At 43.3% G+C, this 21,197-nt stretch overlaps 1 protein-coding gene across 1 annotated transcript in view; it reads left to right on the top strand.

Moving 5' to 3' along the window:
* The window catches only part of LOC115093339 (unconventional myosin-X-like), a 556,890-nt gene that overhangs the window by 478,883 nt on the left and 56,810 nt on the right, over positions 1 to 21,197 (top strand). The window lies entirely within an intron of this gene.

Raw genomic sequence — 21,197 nt, 5'->3', positions numbered from 1 at the left:
CACGTGCGCACCTCACATCGGGCCTTAAAGGGACTGCAGTGGGAAAATCCCCACTATTCCTAGCTGACCTCATTAAGCAGGGACTATTTCAGCCTGGTCCCTGTTCTCCAACCTTAACTCTGCAACAGGTTCTCCTGGAAGCTGCTGGCTGCGTTGGTTCTGCTCCTCTTTGTTTTGTTCCTGCCCCCTTGGTATATTTCTGTCCTCGTTCCTAGCCTCCTGGTTCCTGCCTCTCCTTTGTTCCCATCCTGCTCTTTGCCCTCTGGACTGACTCTTGGCCTCAACCTTGGACGTAGCTGGATTCCGCTGATAGCCACTTGCCTCGACCTTGGACCAGTACGTGGATTCTGCTGTCTCATGCCCATCTTGACCCTTGGACTGTTGCTGGATTCTGCTGCTAGCCACCTGCCCTGACCGTGGACTGGTACCTGGAGTCTGCTGTCCGTCTCGAACCTTGGACTGCTTACTGGATTCCGCTGCTAGCCGCCTGCCTCTACTTTGGACCAGTATCTGGAGTCTGCTGTCTGCTGCGGGCCTCAACTCCAGACTGGTACTTAGATCTGCCTCCTGATGACGAGAGCCTGGTGGATCCTCTCTCAGGTAGGACCACATTCTCTCAACTCAGGGGTCCACTGTCGCAAAATGAACAGAACCAGTGCCAGAAAAGATGCTTGCGGAACTCCACTTACCACTGTTTTTTGTTCAGAAGAGGTTCCATTTACCACTATTAGCTGCCACCTGTCAGTCAGCCAATTTGTAATCCATTCCACCATCTTGAGACCTACACCCAGGCTCCTCATTTTATTTATGAGCTTCCTCTTTGGGACCATATCAAAATCCTAGCTGAAATCCAAGTAAACCACATCAAGCACTCTTCCTTGATCACCCACTCAAAAAAAATCAATCAGATTTGTTTGACAGGACCTTCCTCTGGTAAATCCATGTTGTCTCAGTTCCTGTAACACACTAGATTGTAGATAGTTCATTATCCTTTCCTTTAGCAGTTTGTCCATTTATTTTCCCACATCAAGGTAAGACTAACTGGGCCTGCGGTTTCCAGCCTACTCCTTGCTACCACCTTTTTTAAAAAGGACCACAACTGCCCTTCTCCAGTCCTGCAGCACTACTCCAGTCTCCAAGGATATATTGAACAGGTTCTTCAGCAGACACATCAACAATTCTTGGAGCTCCTTAAGTATCCTACATAGATGGAAATGATACATAGAAATGACAGCAGAAGAAGACCAACAGGCCCATCCAGTCTGCCCAGCAAGCTCTCACACTTATTTTCCCATACCTTTCTGTTACCCCGACCGCTGAGTTCATGGCACTTATTGGTAACTTTTTGATTCCAATTTCCTTCCACCCCCGCCACTGATGCAGAGAGCAGTGTTGGAGCTGCATCAATGTGAAGTATAAGGCTTAATGTTTGAGGGTAGTAACCTTCGTAAGGAGAAGTTACCCTGATGACATGGTTTAATAAAACATGGTTTAATGGAACAAAGTCAGCATGGCTTTACCCAAGGCAAGTCTTGCCTCACAAATCTGCTTCACTTTTTAGAAGGAGTTAATAAACATGTGGATAAAGGTGAACCGGTAGATGTAGAGTTCTTGGATTTTCAGAAGGCATTTGACAAAGTTCCTCATGAGAGGCTCCTAGGAAAAGTAAAAAGTCATGGGATAGGTGGTGGTGTCCTTTTGTGGATTTCAAACTGGCTAAAAGACAGGAAACAGAGAGTAGGATTAAATGGACAATTTTCTCAGTGGAAGGGAGTGGGCAGTGGAGTGCCTCAGGGATCCACTTACTTTTCAATATATTTATACATGATCTGGAAAGAAATACGACGAGTGAGGTAATCAAATTTGCAGATGATACAAAATTGTTCAGAGTAGTTAAATCACAAGCAGATTGTGATAAGTTGCAGGAAGACCTTGTGAGACTGGAAAATTGGGCATCAAAATGGCAGATGAAATTTAATGTGGATAAGTGCAAGGTGATGCATGCAGGGAAAAATAACCCATGCTATAATTACACAATGTTAGGTTCCATATTAGGTGCTACCACCCAAGAAAGAGATCTAGGTGTCATAGTGGATAACACATTGAAATTGTCGGTACAGTGTGCTGCGGCAGTCAAAAAAGCAAACAGAATGTTGGGAATTCTAAGAAAGGGAATGGTGAATAAAACGGAAAATGTCATAATGCCTCTGTATCGCTCCATGGTGAGACTGCACCTTGAATACTGTGTACAATTCTGGTCGCCGCATCTCAAAAAAGATATAATTGCGATGGAGAAGGTACGGAGAAGGGCTACCAAAATGATAAAGGAGATGGAACAGCTCCCCTATGAGGAAAGGCTGAAGAGGTTAGGACTTTTCAGCTTGGAGAAGAGATGACTGAGGGGGGATATGATAGAGGTGTTTAAAATCATGAGAGGTCTAGAACGGGTAGATGTGAATCGGTTATTTACTCTTTCACATAATAGAAAGACTAGGGGGAACTCCATGAAGTTAGCATGTGGCACATTTAAAACTAATCAGAGAAAGTTCTTTTTCACTCAACGCACAATTAAACTCTGGAATTGGTTGCCAGAGGATGTGGTTAGTGCAGTTAGTGTAGCTGTATTTAAAAAAGGATTGGATAAGTTCTTTGGAGGAGAAGTCCATTACCTGCTATTAATTAAGTTGACTTAGAAAATAGCTACTGCTATTACTAGCAACAGTAACATGGAATAGACTTAGTTTTTGGGTACTTGCCAGGTTCTAATGGCCTGGATTGGCCAATGTTGGAAACAGGATGCTGGGCTTGATGGACCCTTGATGGCATATTCTTATGTTTGTATACTCATACTGCTCAGATCAATGTCTTGTTAGATGTTGTCTGCATGTAAATCCACTTTTCCGCATTCCCCTCCTGCCGCTAAAGCAGAGAGCCATGCAGGATATGTATTCAAGGTAAAGTATCAGGCTTGATTAGTTTAGGGTAGTAATCGCCTCAACAAGCATGCTACTCCCACGCTTATTTGTTTACCCAGACTGTGCAATTCAGTCCGAGTTGGTTGTTGTCTGCATATAAATCCTCTTTTCTTCACCCCCCCGTCATTGAAGCAGTTAGCTGTGCTGGATATGCATTCCAAGTGAAGTATCAGGCTTAATTGGTTTGGGGTAGTAACCGCCACAACAAGCAAGATACTCCCACGCTTATTTGTTTACCCAGACTCTGCAATTCAGTTCTTGTTGGTTGCTGTCTGAATGTAAATCCTCTTATCTTCATTTCACCCTGCCATTGAAGCAGAGATCAATGCTGGATATGCATTGAAGTAAAGTATCAGGCTTAATTGGTTTGGGGTAGTAACAGCCACAACAAGCAAGCTACTCCCATGCTTATTTGTTTATCCAGACTGTGCAGCCTTGTTGGTTGTTGCCTGAATGCAAATCCTCTTTTCCACATTTCCTCTTGCTATTGAAGCATAGAGCAATGTTGGAGTGGCATTAACCGTGTGAACATTTACTGAATAAGGGTATTAATAACCAGGTTGTAGCCATCATTCCCACAAGCCACCCCCATGCCTCGTCTCTTCATTCCCAACCTCTAGGCTTTATGATCCTCTAGGCTTTATGGATCCACAGTGTTTTTCCCATGCCCCTTTGAAATCCTTCACAGTTTTGGTCTTCACCACTTCCTCCAGAAGGGCGTTCCAGGCATCCACCACCCTCTCCGTGAAGAAATACTTCCTGACATTGGTTCTGAGTCTTCCTCTCTGGAGTTTTAAATCGTGAACCCTGGTTCTGCTGATTTTTTTCCAACGGAAAAGGTTTTTCGTAGACTTTGGATCATTAAAACCTTTCAAGTATCTGAATGTCTGTATCATATCACCCCTGCTCCTCCTTTCCTCCAGGGTATACATATTTAGATTCTTCAATCTTTCCTCATAAGTCATTTGATGAAGACCATCCACCTTTTTGGTCGCCATTCTCTGGACCGCCTCCATCCTGTCTCTGTCCCTTCGGAGATACAGTCTCCAGATCTGAGCACAGTACTCCAGGTGAGGCCTCACCAAGGATTTGTACAAGGGGATAATCACTTCCCTTTTCTTACTCAATATTCCTCTCTCTATGCAGCCCAGCATTCTTCTTGCTTTAGCTATCGCCTTGTCACATTGTTTCGCCGACTTCAGATTGCTAGACACTATCACCCCAAGGTCTCTCTCCTGCTCCACGCACATCATCCCTTCACTCCCCATCGAATACATTTCTTTCGGATTTCCACACCCCATATACATGACTCTGCACTTCTTGGCATTGAATATGAGCTGCCATATCTTCGACCAGTCTTCCAGCTTCCTTAAACCCCGAATCATTCTCTCCACTCCTTCCGGCGTGTCCACTCTGTTGCAGATTTTATTATCATTGTTACGGTAAATTGTGGAACCTTGGTCAGTGACCGCTTACCTTGTTCCTCAGAGCCGCGGACGGAATCCGGGAGTCAGATAACTGGCAGAGGAGTTCCTTAGACAGTCCAGATCAGGGCAGGCAGCAGACAACAGATCCAGGGACAGTCCAGGTCAGGGCAGGCAGCAGACAACAATCCAGTGAGACAGTCCAGGTCAGGGCAGGCAGCAGATAACAAATCCAAGGACGTAATCCAGGTCAGGTCAGGGCAGACAGCAGACAACAATCCAGTGAGACAGGTCAGGGCAGGCAGCAGATAAATCCAAGGATGTAATCCAGGTCGGGGCAGACAGCAGACAACAGATCCAGTGAGACAGTCCAGGTCAGGGCAGGCAGCAGACGACAATCCAATAAGCAATCCGGGTCAGGCAGGAACAAGAAACCAAAAGCGCAGCAAGAGGAGAGAAAAAACCCTATTTAAATCCCTCCAGTTTCCCGCACAGACTGACGTTTCTGTCGGCGTCTGACGTCATGTGGGGGCGTGGCCACGGCCCTACTCGCTCGGGGCCACGGCGAGCCGGAAGTCAACCCCAGGGTCGGAGCGCCAGCGCCCGGGGGCTCCCTTGCGTGTAACAGTACCCCCCCTGCAAGGCCCTCCTCTCCTCTCTCTGGGTCTAGGCTTGAAGGGAAAATGTTGATGGAATTTCTTGAGTAGGTGAGGTGCCTGGATATTATGAACAGGTTCCCGTGTGTTCTCTTCGGGTCCATAGTTTTTCCAGGAGATTAGATATTGTAATTGTCCCCTACACCTCCTGGAATCCAATATCTCCTCTACCTCAAACTGATCATCATTCTGAATAAGGTGCGCCCCAGACTTCCTCCTTCTGGAAGGCCAGGAAAAAATTGCAGGTTTGAGCAGAGATACATGGAAAGTGTTATGAATGCGCATAGAGGAGGGTAGATGCAACTTGAAAGTGACTTCATTAATCCGTTTCTCAATCGGGAAGGGTCCAATGAAGCGCGGAGCTAATTTTAATGAGGGCATGCGCAATCGAAGATTACGTGTACTTAACCAAACGAAATCTCCAACCTGGACTTGAGGAGCCAGACTTCTCCTTTTATCCGCTTGGGCCTTCATTCTACGGACGATCTTTAGCAATAATGCTCGTGTCTTGGTCCATAAATGGGTTAGAGATTCAATGGTATCATTGACAGCCGGACATATGGAAGGTGTGGCAATGGGTAATGGAAGTCGAGGATGTCTACCAAATACTACAAAGAACAGAGACTTCCCCGTGGCTTGAGCCAGATGATTATTGTGACATATCTCTGCCCAAACCAACAAGGAGGCCCAATTATCCTGTCGTTTATTGACATAAGAACGAAGGAATGTTTTTAAGGATTGATTTGTATGCTCTGTGAGTCCATTAGTTTGAGGGTGATACGTGGAGGAAAATTCAAGTTTAATCTTGAGAAGTTTGCACAGTTCTGTCCAAAATCACGCAGTAAATAGCACACCCCTATCAGAGTCAATACTGAGGGGTAGGCCATGGAGACGAAAGATGTGATGAATGAAAAGTTGATGCAGAAGGTAGACCTGGAAGCGGGACGAAGTGGGCCATTCTGAAGAAACGATCAATCACCACCCATATGACAGTATTATTATCGGAAGGTGGAAGGTCAGTGATGAAATCGGTGGCAATGTGAGTCCATGGTTTCGTGGGAACTTGTAATGGTTGAAGAAGGCCCACGGATCTGCGCCTAGGAGTCTTCTGAGCTGCACAAACGGAACAGGAATCTACATAAGCCTTGAAGTCCTTCTTCCAGTGCGGCCACCAATAATATCTGGATAGTAGATCACTGGTAGGTGACCCCCGCATGGCCTGCCAAATGAGCATCATATGCCCAACGCAGCACTTTTAACCTCAGATGTTTGGGGACCACAGTCTTACCAATAGGCACTGAAAAGGTAGCGGCCAACTGAATCTTAGCAGGATCTATGGTGTACTGAGGAGGTTCAGGCATGTCAGTAAGGTTAAAGCTTCTGGAGAGAGCGTCCGCCCGCAAATTCTTTTGTGTGGGACGGAAATGGAGGACAAAATTAAACCTGCTAAAAAAAAAGTGCCCACCGAGCCTGCCGGGGATTTAACCGTTGGGCTTTCACTAGATATTCTAGATTTTTATGATCCGTATAGACAGTTACTGTATGTCGGGCTCCCTCTAAGAGATGACGCCATTCCTCAAAGGTTAATTTTATGGCCAAAAGTTCGTGGTCTCCAATAGTATAATTCTTCTCCGCAGACTAAAACTTCTTAGAAAAAAAAGCATAAGTCACCAATTTCCCATTGTCTGTCGACTGTAATAGAACCGCCCCAACCCCTACTGCAGAAGCGTCAACTTCAAGAATGAAGGGTTTGTTGGAGTCGGGATGTTGAAGACAGGGATCTTTAATGAATTCTTTCTTCAAGTGACGGAAGGCATGGACAGCCTCCTCTGGCCAATTCTGAATGGGTGCCCCTTTTTTGTGAGGGCTGTCAGAGGAGCTACTAGAGAGGAAAAGTCTGGAATAAATTGTCGATAGTAATTAGAGAATCCCAGAAATCTTTGCAAGGCTTTCAATCCAATGGGTTGTGGCCAGTTCAAAATGGCCTTAAGTTTATCTGGGTCCATAGATATGCCTTTGTTGGAAATAATATATCCCAGGAAAGGTAGTTGGTTCTTATGAAAGACACATTTCTCCAATTTAGCATAAAGTTTGTTCTCTGAGGCATTGAAAAACTTGTTGCACATGCTCCTGGTGTTGTTCCATGTTGTCAGAGTAAATTAATATATCATCCAAGTAGACGATGACATGAGAATATAGAATGTCACGAAATATAAAATTGATCATGGCTTGAAATATGGCCGGGGCGTTGCAAAGTCCAAACGGCATTACCCTATATTCATAATGTCCGTCATGTGTGTTAAAGGCCATCTTCCACTCGTCCCCTTCTCGAATTCTAATTAAATTGTACGCCCCTCTTAGGTCCAATTTAGTGAAAACATGAGCTCCTTTGATTCGATCAAAAAGTTCGGAGATGAGAGGAATAGGATATCTATTCTTCCTGGTAATGTTGTTTAACCCCTGGTAGTCGATACAAGGTCTTAACGTTCCATCCTTCTTTTTGACAAAAAAGAATCCTGCCCCTGCAGGAGAAGTGGAAGGTCTTATAAATCCTCAAGCTAAATTTTCTTGAATATACTATGTCAAGGCTACTGATTCGGGTTCAGACAGAGCATAAATCCTGCCTCTGGGGGGAATCTTTCCCGGAAGGATGTCAATAGCACAATCGTAGTCTCGATGCAGCAGTAAGGATTCTGCCTGTTGTTGGCTAAAGACATCAGCAAACTCTTGATACGGAGTGGCAATGGGTGATGAGATCTGTAAACGTTGGATCTGACATTTCTGAAACTTCTTTAAACAGTTCTGAAAGCAAAAGGAACTCCAACTAATTCATTGAAGCGAAGCCCAATCCAGTCGGGGTTGATGTTTGCGTATCCAGGGTAGGCCCAAAATCACTTGGTTGACTGCCGATGGAAGTACATACAATTGAATACTTTCTTGATGAAGGACCCCAGAATTCATAAAGATGGGTTTGGTGATCTGAGATATACGGATGCCCAGGCTGTCTGGATACAGAAGTGACTGAAAGCGGTATGGGTAGCGTTTCCACAGGAATTTGATGACTCCTCACCAGGCTTTCCTCTATGAAATTGCCAGCCGCCCCTGAGTCTATGAAAGCCTGAAGTATAATAGGTTCTTCGTTAATGTTGATGGTCACAGGAATCAGTAGTTGGGGAGAGGGAAAAGTGGGACCCAGGGAGGCTTCTCCTACCCGTCCTAGGTCCGGGAGTTTCCCGGCTTGTTGGGGCATTTGTTGATGAAATGGCCTGCTCCCGCACAATACATATAGAGGTTTCTCAATCTTCGTCGATGCCGTTCCTCCGGAGATAGCCGGAATCTGTCTATCTGCATGGGTTCCTCGGTGTTTACAGACTCCTCAGACGACCAGGAGCTACAAAAAGTTGTTGGTAGGTAGGAGCCAAACGAAATGTTCTACGATGAACCGAACGTTCTCGAGCTCTTTCTAGGAAGCGTAAATCCAGACGAATGGCCAGGCGAATGAGCTCCTCCAAAGTTTCTGGAGGGTCCCCTCCTGCTAATTCATCCTTAATATTCTCCGATAATCCTTGTCGAAAGATAGCGGTGAGACTATCTTCTCCCCAAGCGAGCTCCGCAGCTAAAGTCCGGAATTGTATAGCATACTCACCTACTGAGCGAGAACCTTGTTTGATTTGTAATAGTTCATTGGCCACAGAGGTAGATCGTCCTGGTTCGTTGAAGATAAGGTGGAATTCTTTCAAAAATCTGTCCAGATTATTAACAGGGGTTTATTTATTTATTTATTTATTTATTTATTTAAAAGTATTTGTATACCGTCTTTACAAACAATGTTTAATCAAAATGGTTTACATAAGTAAATAAAATATACGTAAACAAAAGAAATTAAAAAACATAAAATTATAAAAAGCATAAAAATTACAAAAATGATCAATTGAAAATAAAAAATATCTAAAAATAATAATTAGTTAATATAAGACAAATCAAAATATAATAATGTCGCGCCATTTTATTTCTAAGCATGGGAAAAGAGAGATTATGTTATTTAGTAAGTGATATATGGAATGCAGTTTGAAACAGATGTGTTTTTAAGGATTTTTTGAAATGTTTAGAATTGGATATGGATCTTAGGGAATCCGGTAGTGCGTTCCATAGGATTGGACCAATGACTGAGAATGCTCTTTTTCTGGTGATATCAAGACGGGCTTGTCGCGGTGATGGGATATCTAGAAGGTTTTTGTCCAGTGATCTTAAGTGCCTAGCAGGTTTGTATATTCGAAGAATATACAAACCGCAGGTGTGCGAGCCAGGGCATCCATGCGAGCGACTAATTGGTCTAGGACGCCGGTAACTTGATCAAGGACTCCCTGCTGTTGCTGTGACCGGGACGCCATACCAGGGATGGCCTGGAGAGCGGTCAAATCTACCGGTTCCATGGCTTCGGCCAGCTGTTACGGTAAATTGTGGAACCTTGATCAGTGACCGCTTACCTTGTTCCTCAGAGCCGCGGAAGGAATCTGGGAGTCAGATAACTGGCAGAGGAGTTCCTTAGACAGTCCAGATCAGGGCAGCAGCAGATAACAAATCCAAGGACGTAATCCAGGTCAGGGCAGACAGCAGACAACAGATCCAGTGAGACAGTCCAGGTCAGGGCAGGCAGCAGACAACAAATCCAGCGACGTAATCCAGGTCAGGGCAGGCAGCAGACAACAAATCCAGCGACGTAATCCAGGTCAGGGCAGGCAGCAGACAACAAATCCAGCGACGTAATCCAGGTCAGGGCAGGCAGCAGACGACAATCCAATAAGCAATCCGGGTCAGGCAGGAACAAGAAACCAAAAGCGCAGCAAGCAGCAATCCCAACACTACTTGTGGCCGAAGCAAAGAGGGAGAGAAAAAACCCTGTTTAAATCCTTCCAGTTTCCCGCGCAGACCGACGTTCCTGTTGGCGTCTGAGGTCATGTGGGGGCGTGGCCACGGCGAGCCGGAAGTCAACCCCGGGACGGAGCGCCAGCGCCCGGGGGCTCCCTTGCGGGTAAGAATCATCCGCAAATAGACAAACCTTACCTTCTGTCCCGTTCACGATTTCACTCACGAAGGTTTTGAACAGCACCAGTCCCATTACCGACCCTTGCGGTACTCCATTCATCACCGCTCTCTCTTTAGAGTAAGTTCCATTTACCATCACACATTGTCTTCTGTCCTTCAACCAGTTTGCTATCCAGGCCACCAACTTGGCACTAACTCCAAAGCATCTCGTTTTATTCACAAGCCTCCTGTGCGGGACCATATCATAAGCTTTGCTATAATCCAAGTAGATGACATTGAGCGCTCTTCCTCGATCCAATTCCTTAGTCACCCAATCAAAAAAGTCGATCAGATTCATCTGACAGGAACTTCCCTAGGTGAAACCATGCTGCCCTTGGTCCATCAATTCTGCTGCTTGTAGACAGTTCACTATTCTTTCTTTCAGCAATGACTCCAATACTTTTCCCATCACCGAGGTGAAGCTAACCGGCCTGTAGTTTTCCAGCCTCCTCTCTGCTCCCACTCTTGTGAAGTGGGACCACCACCGCTCTTCTCCAATCACTCAGCACTACTCCTGTTTCCAGGGATCTATTGAACAGGTCACGCAGCATAGCATTCAGAACATGTCTGAGCTCCCTCAGTATCCTGGGATGAACCTCATCAGACTCTATGGCTTTGTCCACTTTTAGTTTTCCTAGCTCTTCCCATACATTCTCTTCTGTAAGCTGAGTTTCATCCATTCCACTCCTCTCCAGTTTCTTGTTAACTAGGGACGGTCCTTCTCCGGGGTCTTCTTTAGTGAACACCAAACTGAAGTATTTGTTTAATATTTCTGCCATTTCTTCATCTGTCTCCACCCATTGATCCTTTTCACCTTTCAAATTAAGTATACCACTTTGGACTTTTCTCCTTTCACTGATGTATCAGAAAAATGTTTTGTCACCTCGCTTTACCTCTTTGGCAATCCTTTCTTCTGCTTGACGTTTCGCTTTCTTGATTACTTTCTTCGTCTCCCTCAGTTCCACCAGATATTCTTCCTTGTGATCCTCCCTTTGGGATCCTTTATATTTCTTAAATACTGTTCTTTTATCTTTTATTTTATCAGCCATCTCCTTTGTGAACCAGATAGGTTTCATTCTTTTCTTGCTTTTCTTTATTTTTCTAGCATATATAATAGTCACTTAAGTAATTTCTCCTTTTAGTTTGGCCCACTGTTCCACATCTCTCATTTACTCCCAGTCTTCTAGTTCTTAAAACATAAGAAATTGCCATGCTGGGTCAGACCAAGGGTCCATCAAGCCCAGCATCCGGTTTCCAACAGAGGCCAAACCAGGCCACAAGAACCTGGCAATTATCCAAACACTAAGAAGATCCCATGCTACTGATGCAATTAATAGCAGTGGCTAATCCCTAAGTAAATTGGATTAATAGCCGTTAATGGACTTCTCCTCCAAGAACGTATCCAAACCTTTTTTGAACCCAGCTACACTAACTGCACTAATAAACATGTGGATAAAGGTGAACCGGTAGATATAGTATACTTGGATTTTCAGAAGGCGTTTGACAAAGTTCCTCATGAGAGGCTTCTAGGAAAAGTAAAAAGTCATGGGATAGGTGGAGATGTCCTTTCGTGGATTGCAAACTGGCTAAAAGACAGGAAACAGAGAATAGGATTAAATGGGCAATTTTCTCAGTGGAAGGGAGTGGACAGTGGAGTGCCTCAGGGATCTGTATTGGGACCCTTACTTTTCAATATATTTATAAATGATCTGGAAAGAAATACGACGAGTGAGATAATCAAATTTGCAGATGACACAAAATTGTAAGAGTAGTTAAATCACAAGCAGATTGTGATAAATTGCAGGAAGACCTTGTGAGACTAGAAAATTGGGCATCCAAATGGCAGATGAAATTTAATGTGGATAAGTGCAAGGTGATGCATATAGGGAAAAATAACCCATGCTATAATTACACAATGTTGGGTTCCATATTAGGTGCTACAACCCAAGAAAGAGATCTAGGTGTCATAGTGGATAACACATTGAAATCGTCGGTACAGTGTGCTGCGGCAGTCAAAAAAGCAAACAGAATGTTGGGAATCATTAGAAAGGGAATGGTGAATAAAACGGAAAATGTCATAATGCCTCTGTATCGCTCCATGGTGAGACCGCACCGTGAATACTGTGTACAATTCTGGTCGCCGCATCTCAGAAAAGATATAATTGCGATGGAGAAGGTACAGAGAAGGGCTACCAAAATAAGGGGAATGGAACAACTCCCCTATGAGGAAAGACTAAAGAGGTTAGGACTTTTCAGCTTGGAGAAGAGACGACTGAGGGGGGATATGATAGAGGTGTTTAAAATCATGAGCGGTCTAGAACGGGTAGATGTGAATCGGTTATTTACTCTTTCGGACAGTAGAAAGACTAGGGGGCACTCCATGAAGTTAGCATGGGGCACATTTAAAACTAATCGGAGAAAGTTCTTTTTTACTCAATGCACAATTAAACTCTGGAATTTGTTGCCAGAGCATGTGGTTAGTGCAGTTAGTATAGCTGTGTTTAAAAAAGGATTGGATAAGTTCTTGGAGGAGAAGTCCATTACCTGCTATTAAGTTCACTTAGAGAATAGCCACTGCCATTAGCAATGGTAACATGGAATAGACTTCGTTTTTGGGTACTTGCCAGGTTCTTATGGCCTGGATTGGCTACTGTTGGAAACAGGATGCTGGGCTTGATGGACCCTTAGTCTGACCCAGTATGGCATATTCTTATGTTCTTATGTAACCACATCCTCTGGCAACAAATTACAGAGCTTTATTGTGCGTTGAGTGAAAAAGAATTTTCTCCAATTAGTCTTAAATGTGCTACTTACTAACTTCATGGAATGCCCCCTAGTCCTTCTATTATTCGAAAGTGTAAATAACCGATTCACATCTACTCGTTCAAGACTTCTCATGATCTTAAAGACCTCTGTCATATCCCCCCTCAGCCGTCTCTTCTCCAAGCTGAACAGCCCTAATCTCTTCAGCCTTTCCTCATAGTGGAGCTGTTCCACCCCCTTTATCATTTTGGTTGCCCTTCTCTGTACCTTCTCCATGGCAACTATATCTTTTTTGAGATGTGGCGACCAGAATTGTACACAGTATTCCAGGTGCGGTCTCACCATGGCGCGATATAGAGGCATTATGACATTTTCCGTTTTATTCACCATTCCCTTTCTAATAATTCCCAACATTCTGTTTGCTTTTTTGACTGCTGCAGCACACTGAGCCAACGATTTTAAAGTATTATCCACTATGATGCCTAGATCTTTTTCCTGGGTGGTAGCTCCTAATTTGGAACCTAACATCGTGTAACCACAGCAAGGGTTATTTTCCCCTATATGCAACACCTTGCATTTGTCAATATTAAATTTCATCTGCCATTTAGATGCCCAATCTTCCAGTCTTGGAAGGTCCTCCTGTAATGAATGTATCACAATCGGCTTGCGATTTAACTATTCTGAATAATTTTGTATCATCTGCAAATTTGATAACCTCACTCATCGTATTCCTTTCCAGATCATTTATATATTTATATTGAAAAGCACCGGTCCAAGTACAAATCAATGAGGCACTCCACTGTTTACCCTTTTCCACTGAGAAAATTGCCCATTTAATCCTACTATCTGTTTCCTGTCTTTTAACCAGTTTATAATCCACGAAATGACATCCCCTCCTATACCATGACTTTTTAGTTTTCTTAGAAGCCTCTCATGAGGGACTTTGTCAAAAGCCTTCTGAAAATCCAAATACACTACATCTACCGGATCACCTTTATCCACATGTTTATTAACCCCTTCAAAAAAATGAAGCAGTTTTGTTAGGCAAGACTTCTCTTGGGTAAATCCATGTTGACTGTGTTCCATTAAACCATGTCTTTCTATATGCTGTACGATTTTGATTTTGAGAATAGTTTCCATTATTTTTCCTGGCACTGAAGTCAGGCTCATTGGTCTATAGTTACCCGGATCGCCCCTGGAGCCTTTTTTAAATACTGGGGTTACATTGGCCACCCTCCAGTCTTCAGGTACAATGGATGATTTTAATGATAGGTTACAAATTTTAACTAATAGATCAGAAATTTCATTTTTTAGTTCCTTCAGTACCCTAGGATGCATACCATCCAGTCCAGATGATTTGCTATTCTTTAGTTTGTCAATCTGGCCTACTACATCTTCCAGGTTCACAGTGATTTCATTCAGTTCGTCTGGCTCATCACATGTGAAAACCATCTCTGGAACTGGTATCTTCCCAACATCCTCATTAGTAAACACGGAAGCAAAGAATTTATTTAGTCTTTCTAAATGGCTTTATCTTCCCTAAGAGCCCCTTTACCCTTCTGTCATCTAATGGCCAACCGACTCCCTCACAGGTTTCTTGCTTCAGATATATTTTAAAAAGTTTTTATTATGAGTTTTTGCCTCTATGGCCAACTTCAATTCCAATTCTTTCTTCATCTGTCTTATCAATGTTTTACACTTAACTTGACAATTCTTGTGCTTTATCCTATTTTCTTCAGATGGATCCTTTTTCCAATTTTTGAAGGATTTCTTTTGGCTAAAATAACCTTTATCACCTCACCTTTTAACCATGACGGTAATCGTTTTGCCTTCCTTCCACCTTTCTTAATGTGTGGAATACATATGGACTGTGCCTCTAGGATTATATTTTTAAACAATGTCCATGCCTGTTGAACACTTTTAACCTTTGCAGCTGCACCTTTCGATTTTTTTTCTAACTATTTTCCTCATTTTATCAAAGTTTCCCTTTTGAAAGTTTAGTGTTAGAGCTGCAGATTTACTTATTGTCCCCCTTCCAGTTATTAGTTTAAATTTGATCATGTTATGATCACTGTTGCCAAGTGGCCCCACCACCGTTACCTCTCTCACCAAATCCTGTGTTCCACTGAGAATTAAATCTAAAATAGCTCCCTCTCTTGTTGGTTCCTGAACCAATTGCTCCATGAAGCAGTCATTTATTACATCCAGCAACTTTGTCTCTAGCAAGTCCTGATGTTACATTTACCCAGTCAATATTGGGGTAATTGAAATCTCCCATTATTATTGCACTGCCAAATTGTTTAGCTTCCCTGATTTCTCTAAGCATTTCATCATCTGTATGACCATTTTGTTCAGGTGGACGGTAGTATACTCCTATCATTATACTCTTACCCAACACACATGGGATTTCTACCCATATAGATTCTACTGAGCATTTTGTCTTTTGTATGATCTTTATCCTAAGAACATGCCATACTGGGTCAGACCAAGGGTCCATCAAGCCCAGCATCCTGTTTCCAACAGTGGCCAATTCAGGCCATAAGAACCTGGCAAGTACCCAAAAACTAAGTCTATTCCATGTTACCGTTGCTAGTAATAGCAGTGGCTATTTTCTAAGTCAAACAGTCTAACTTCAGTTAGTCAGCCTGAGTGACTCACTGCTCCCTTGATTAACAAATGTTGTTCCCTATTCAAACCCAATCACACTACCTCAACACCTTTCCAAGGTGAGTAACTGAGGTGAACTATTCAACTTTTTTACTTTGGTATATACTGCTCCTAGCTTATTTCTAGCTTCTGGCTACTTTTTGTGGTTTTTTTTTTCAATACAAGCACTCAGTTAGTATTAAATACAACACTCAGCTCTTTAAAAGTCTGGAGAACACTCAGTTCTGCAGACTTTTAAAAATAAACACACTACCTACTGCTACCTTATTGACTGACTAAAAATACAAACAGTCTATCTTGTTTATTCGCTGCCTACCTACTGCTACCTTATTGGCTGACTAAAAATACAAAGTCTAACTTGTTTATTCACTGCCTATCTACTGCTACCTTATTGACTATTTAAAAATGCAAACAGTCTACCTTGTTTATTCACTGCCTTTCTGACTATTAAAGGCACAAACACACTAAATAATATTCCCAAATAGTTAACTTTGCCCCAATACTTTTAAAAAAGACAATGTCCCAAGCAAAAACTTACTGATTCCTTTCAGCCACCAGCAAGTTGATCCTCTCCTCCAGGTTAGGGAAAGAGCTTTATCCTTAGGAGGTCCTATACTGTGGAACACAATGTCACTAGAGATCAGATTACAAAGAGATCTCAAAACCTTTAAAAATAAGTTTAAAAACCTGGCTTTTTAAACAAGCTTTTTACAAAGAGAACGGAAAATAGAAAGTATGTAGGAACTGGCAGAAGATCATCAGCAAACAGCACTGTTCTCAACATATACGTTGTAGTAGTTTATTATTTTATCTCATAGCTAACTTAATAGAATTACCAGAGCATGAGAATCATACCTGTAAATAAAGTAACATACATGTATAAATGGGCAAAACCTACCTCACTCATCAAATAAGACTTATTACGATATGATGTAACCGAACCTTATTGGCACTTGTTAGAATATACTCCCGTACACATTTACCCACTTTAATTTATGTGCCTGTATGTAAACCGTTCTGATGGTATATAACTTAACGACGGTAATGAAAAGATTTTAAATAAAAAAATTCCTGTAGGCTTGTTGGAAGAGCCATGTTTGAGTAGTTTTTAAAAGAGCTTTGTGGTGTTCTGTAACCTTAGTTTTTCTGGCGAGGTGTTCCACAGACATGGTCCCGCTAGTGAAACCGCTCTCTCTTACTGTTGTCAGTTTGGCGGATGTGACTGAGGGGATTGCTGGCAGGGCTTTATTTGTAGATCTTGTGTTGCGCTGTGGATTATGTTTTTGTATTATGGTTAGCCACTCGACTTCGTTGTTATAAATTGATTTGTGAAGGATGGATAGGATTTTATATTCTATCCATTTTTCAACAGGTAACCAGTGAAGGTCTATTAGAACGGGGGTGATATGATCTGTCTTTTTATGGCCTGTAAGTAGTCTAGCTGCGGCATTCTGTAATATTTGCAGTGGATGAGTGGTTGATTTGGGGAGGCCTTGGAGCAATGAGTTGCAGTAATCGAAGCCAGTTAAGATTAGGGATTGTAGTATGGTTCTGAATTCGGGTTGATTTAGGAGAGGTTTCAGAATTAGTAGTTTGTGGAACTCATCTTTGATTTTCATGGCTATGTGTTTTTTGAAGTTTAGTTTGGGATCGAGCCATATGCCAAAATCTTTCACATTTTCTCTTAGCTTAATGATGGTGTTGTCAATTTGAATAGTGTTATGTATATGTTTTGCTTGGTGGCCCATGAGCTACTCCCATGGACTGACGCACTCACCTCCCTGACTGGGCTCATCCTACTTGCTCCCAACATTCTGCCCAAACTCAACACAGCAGGATGCCACTAACTCCTCACGCAGCTTAACACCGCGGCTCCAGTTGATGTGTGCAACCTGCTCCACCTCTATCAAGGCTCTATGACCCTGGCAGAGTACACCATAACGTTTTGAACACTGGCTACTGAGCTAAACTGACAAGAGGACAGTTTGACTGCAATAAGATTAAAGACAAGCTCGCCATCTGAGTCCTGCCTACTTCTCTAGAGGAGCTTATAGCCCTAACTGAGAAAATTGACTGCCAGCTACAATAGAGGGCTCAAGAGGCCCAACCAGCAAGAAGGAGCATTGCACTGGCATCCCAGTTTCAGAACCCATTCTCATCCAAAGCTGTTGCTCCTTCGACCTCTCCTTTTCTCGAAGATTGCCAGTATATTAAATAAATAAATAAATAAACAACACATTTCCACTTAGCCCCCAAGGAGAGACTTCACTGAGGGCAGCAGGGCCTTTGCTTATACTGTACTGGTCAGGGTCACCTTAAGAGCATAAGACCACTGAAGTCAGGAAATCTTAATGCCTAGGGTCCTGCAGGGAGATGACCCTAGGCCTCAATGTTCCAGCTCCCCAACTACTGATTCCTGTGACCCTGGAGCAGGGCTCTATATGCTTCACTACACAGGCTTTTATGGATTCTGGTTCTGGAGGGAACTTTATCTTGAAGGAACTCATTGAGCAACTCCTACTTTCCACGGTCCGGATGAACTCGCCATTATCTCTTCTGTCTATACAGACCTTCTTCCAGGCCAAGATACTCTTGACTATAGTACCCATAACCTTATGTACCGGTCTCCTACCCATTGATGTTTCCTCCCTCCCTGCTTTCTCTTGCCCCCCCAAGTTTTAATCCTCTTTAACTGTAAACCTCTCTGAGTTTGCCACATGTTGTTATTTTCTTCTGTTGAAACCTTGATATCATTCATGTTTATTTATTAATATGTTTACAGTTTGTACCATATCTTAATTTTTGTTATGTTACCAAATGTTCCATATAAATGTTATCCTATAATTATTTAATCACCCTGTTCCATGTAAACCAATACGATGTGCAAACAGTTATCGCTATCTAAAAGCCTTTAAATAAATAAATCGATCAATAAAACTGGAAAAACTCACTCTGCATGTGATCTCCAGGGCCATTCCCCCCCATTATCATGTGACTACCATGGCTTCAATGCAATTTGACTGGGTCTCCCTTCAACTCACCTGATGGGGCCGCAAGTGCAAAGATTCCTGCTTTGAACTTGACTGTGGCTACTTTACTTCCCAATCTTCCCTGCATTACATGGACTATCAAGATGTCTTTTCAAAGAAAAAGGCCAAAACTTTGCCACTGCACCATCTCTATAACTAAACTCATTCCAGAGGCCAAGGCCCCCACATGGATGGGTTTATCCGCTGTCATTTCCTGAAACTCAGGCCATGTCTAATTATATTTGGGAAAATCTGGAATGTGGATTTATCCATCATTCTTCTTCTCCGGCAGGCGCTGGATTCTTGTTTGTCAGAAAGAAAGAAGGCTCCCTCAGGTGTGCATTGACTACTGAGACCTGAACACCATCACAAAGAAGGACTGGAACTCATTACCTCTAATAAGAGAACTTTTTGACTGCCTACAAGGCACCAAAATATTCACATAAATTGTCAGATAGAGGAGTCTAATTCACTGAGCAATATTGGTGCTCGCTCTGCAGGAAGTTCGGCCTTATGCTTAATTTCATCACAGCCTATCACCTGCAAGCTAACAGCCAAGTGGAGTGCACCAATCACACAGTCAAGACCTTCCTTTACTTATACGTCAATGAGCGCCAGGACAACTGGGCCACTTTTCTGCCTTGGGCTGAATTCTCTCATAACATGCATATCAATGCAGCCACTGTATTGTCCCCCTTTCAGCTGGTCTATGGGAAACAACCACTACCTCCACTGCCACTCCCAATGACAGTACCTTCACCAGCAGCTCAGCTCTCTACCCAGGAATTATACAAACTATGGGAACGGACCAATCACCTGATTGAAAAAGCTGCTGTCAGAGCAAAGAAGTTTACAGATGCCCATAGGAGTCCTGATCCCCAGTTTAAGATGGAGAAGTGTGGCTGAGTACAAGGCATTCGTGCCTGTGACATCCATCAATGCATTTGGCTCCACGTTACATTGAACTATTACTTGTACTTCAGTAACTGGAGCCCATTACATACCAATTAATTCACAATGTATTCCATGTGTCTTTACTCAAGCCATTAGTACTCTCATGGCCCTCTAGAATGTCGCCCAAACCACAGGATGTGGCCATTGATGGAGATGCTGCACACAAGGTCAAAGAGGTCTTGGACTCCTGCCATAGGGGCAAGAAGGTGGAATACCTAATTTCATAGAAGAACTATGGCCCGAAAGAAAACTCGTGGGACCCAGCCTCCAATATCTTAGACTCCAATCTCTTGAGATACTTCCATCATCAGTACCCCCAGAAACCCAACCCTCAGGAACAGGGCTTAAGAGGGAAGTATTGTTATGCTTGGTGGCCCATGGGATACTCCTGTAGACCACTGCACTCACCTTGCTGGCCGGGCTCTTCCTACCTGCTCCCAACATGCTACCAGAACTTCATGTGGTGGCTTACTATGCTCCGACACGACAGGATGCTGCCGACTCTACACAGCCCGACTCCGCCGGCCCCAATTGATGTGTCTCCCCTTAAGCGTGCAGGCACCCGACCTCTCGTAATTTAAAGGTCCAGTGGCAAGAAAGGCCCTGCACTGTGGGAAGATGATGTCATTACTAAAGCCCTATAAAGGTCTCATTCACTCCTATCACCTCAGCAACTCCTGCAGTAAAGCGTGTTGCTTCAGCATCTTGTCTTCAGAACCAGTGCTTTGTCTTCAGTTATCCTTGTCTGCCTGTGCTTTCCCTTGCCCAACCTACCCTGCCTACCCATCCCTTCTTCCCTTTCAGACTGATACCTAGTTTGACCTTGGCCTGAACTCAAATATGCTTGACTGCACCCTCCCACTGACCACTGCTTGCCACTGAATACACTTGACTCCTCCTTGCCACTGACCACTGTCTGCCACTGGATATGCTTAACCACTGACTACTGCCAGTTCTTGACCATTACCCAGATCTTGGATTCATCTGACCTCCATATGCTTTGCCCCAGTTACCCTACAACAACCACCTTTGTTATCAGTAGAGGCCTCCACCTAAGACCTGCTGGTGCTGGCACCCCAAGGGAAATGAGGGCTGGTAAAGGCAAAGCTCTGGGTCCACCTGATGACACTGGGAACTTGCAGAGCTCCTTTCTGCTGGTGCGTCAATCCTGCCTGAGCTTAAGGGTCCACTAATGCAACAAAATACACATGTACTGTACTAGCAGTTAGATGTAATTTCAACATTATGAACAACTGAACTTTTATTTAATCATGGCCAAATCAGTAAACTTTATTTTAACACCCAGAGTCTGTCTGATTTGTCCCAGCAACTCACTCCTTGGAATGCAGCTCCATTCTACTCGCACTGTGAAAGCAAGACACCATGGTCTGGGTCATAAATGAGAGCTTCCCCACATAAAAAAAAATCCAGTATGGAATAGTCAAGCATAATTGCTAGCCAGAGCAGCTCCAAAGAGAATAAATAAGTTTGTGTACCCTTGGGACCTAAATCTCTCCAGTAAGGCACACAAAGTTTTTTAACATTTATTTATTTATACGTTTTTATTTACCGAAGTTTAGCTAGAGGCCTTCACTCCAGTTTACATTTGGAACAACGAATTACAAATGAGATCACAACTGGTAT

The sequence above is a fragment of the Rhinatrema bivittatum genome, chromosome 6, assembly GCF_901001135.1.
Source record: "Rhinatrema bivittatum chromosome 6, aRhiBiv1.1, whole genome shotgun sequence".
NCBI lineage: Eukaryota > Metazoa > Chordata > Amphibia > Gymnophiona > Rhinatrematidae > Rhinatrema > Rhinatrema bivittatum.
The sequence above is the reverse complement of the archived record's forward strand: the minus strand, read 5'-3'. Positions and strand labels throughout refer to the sequence as shown.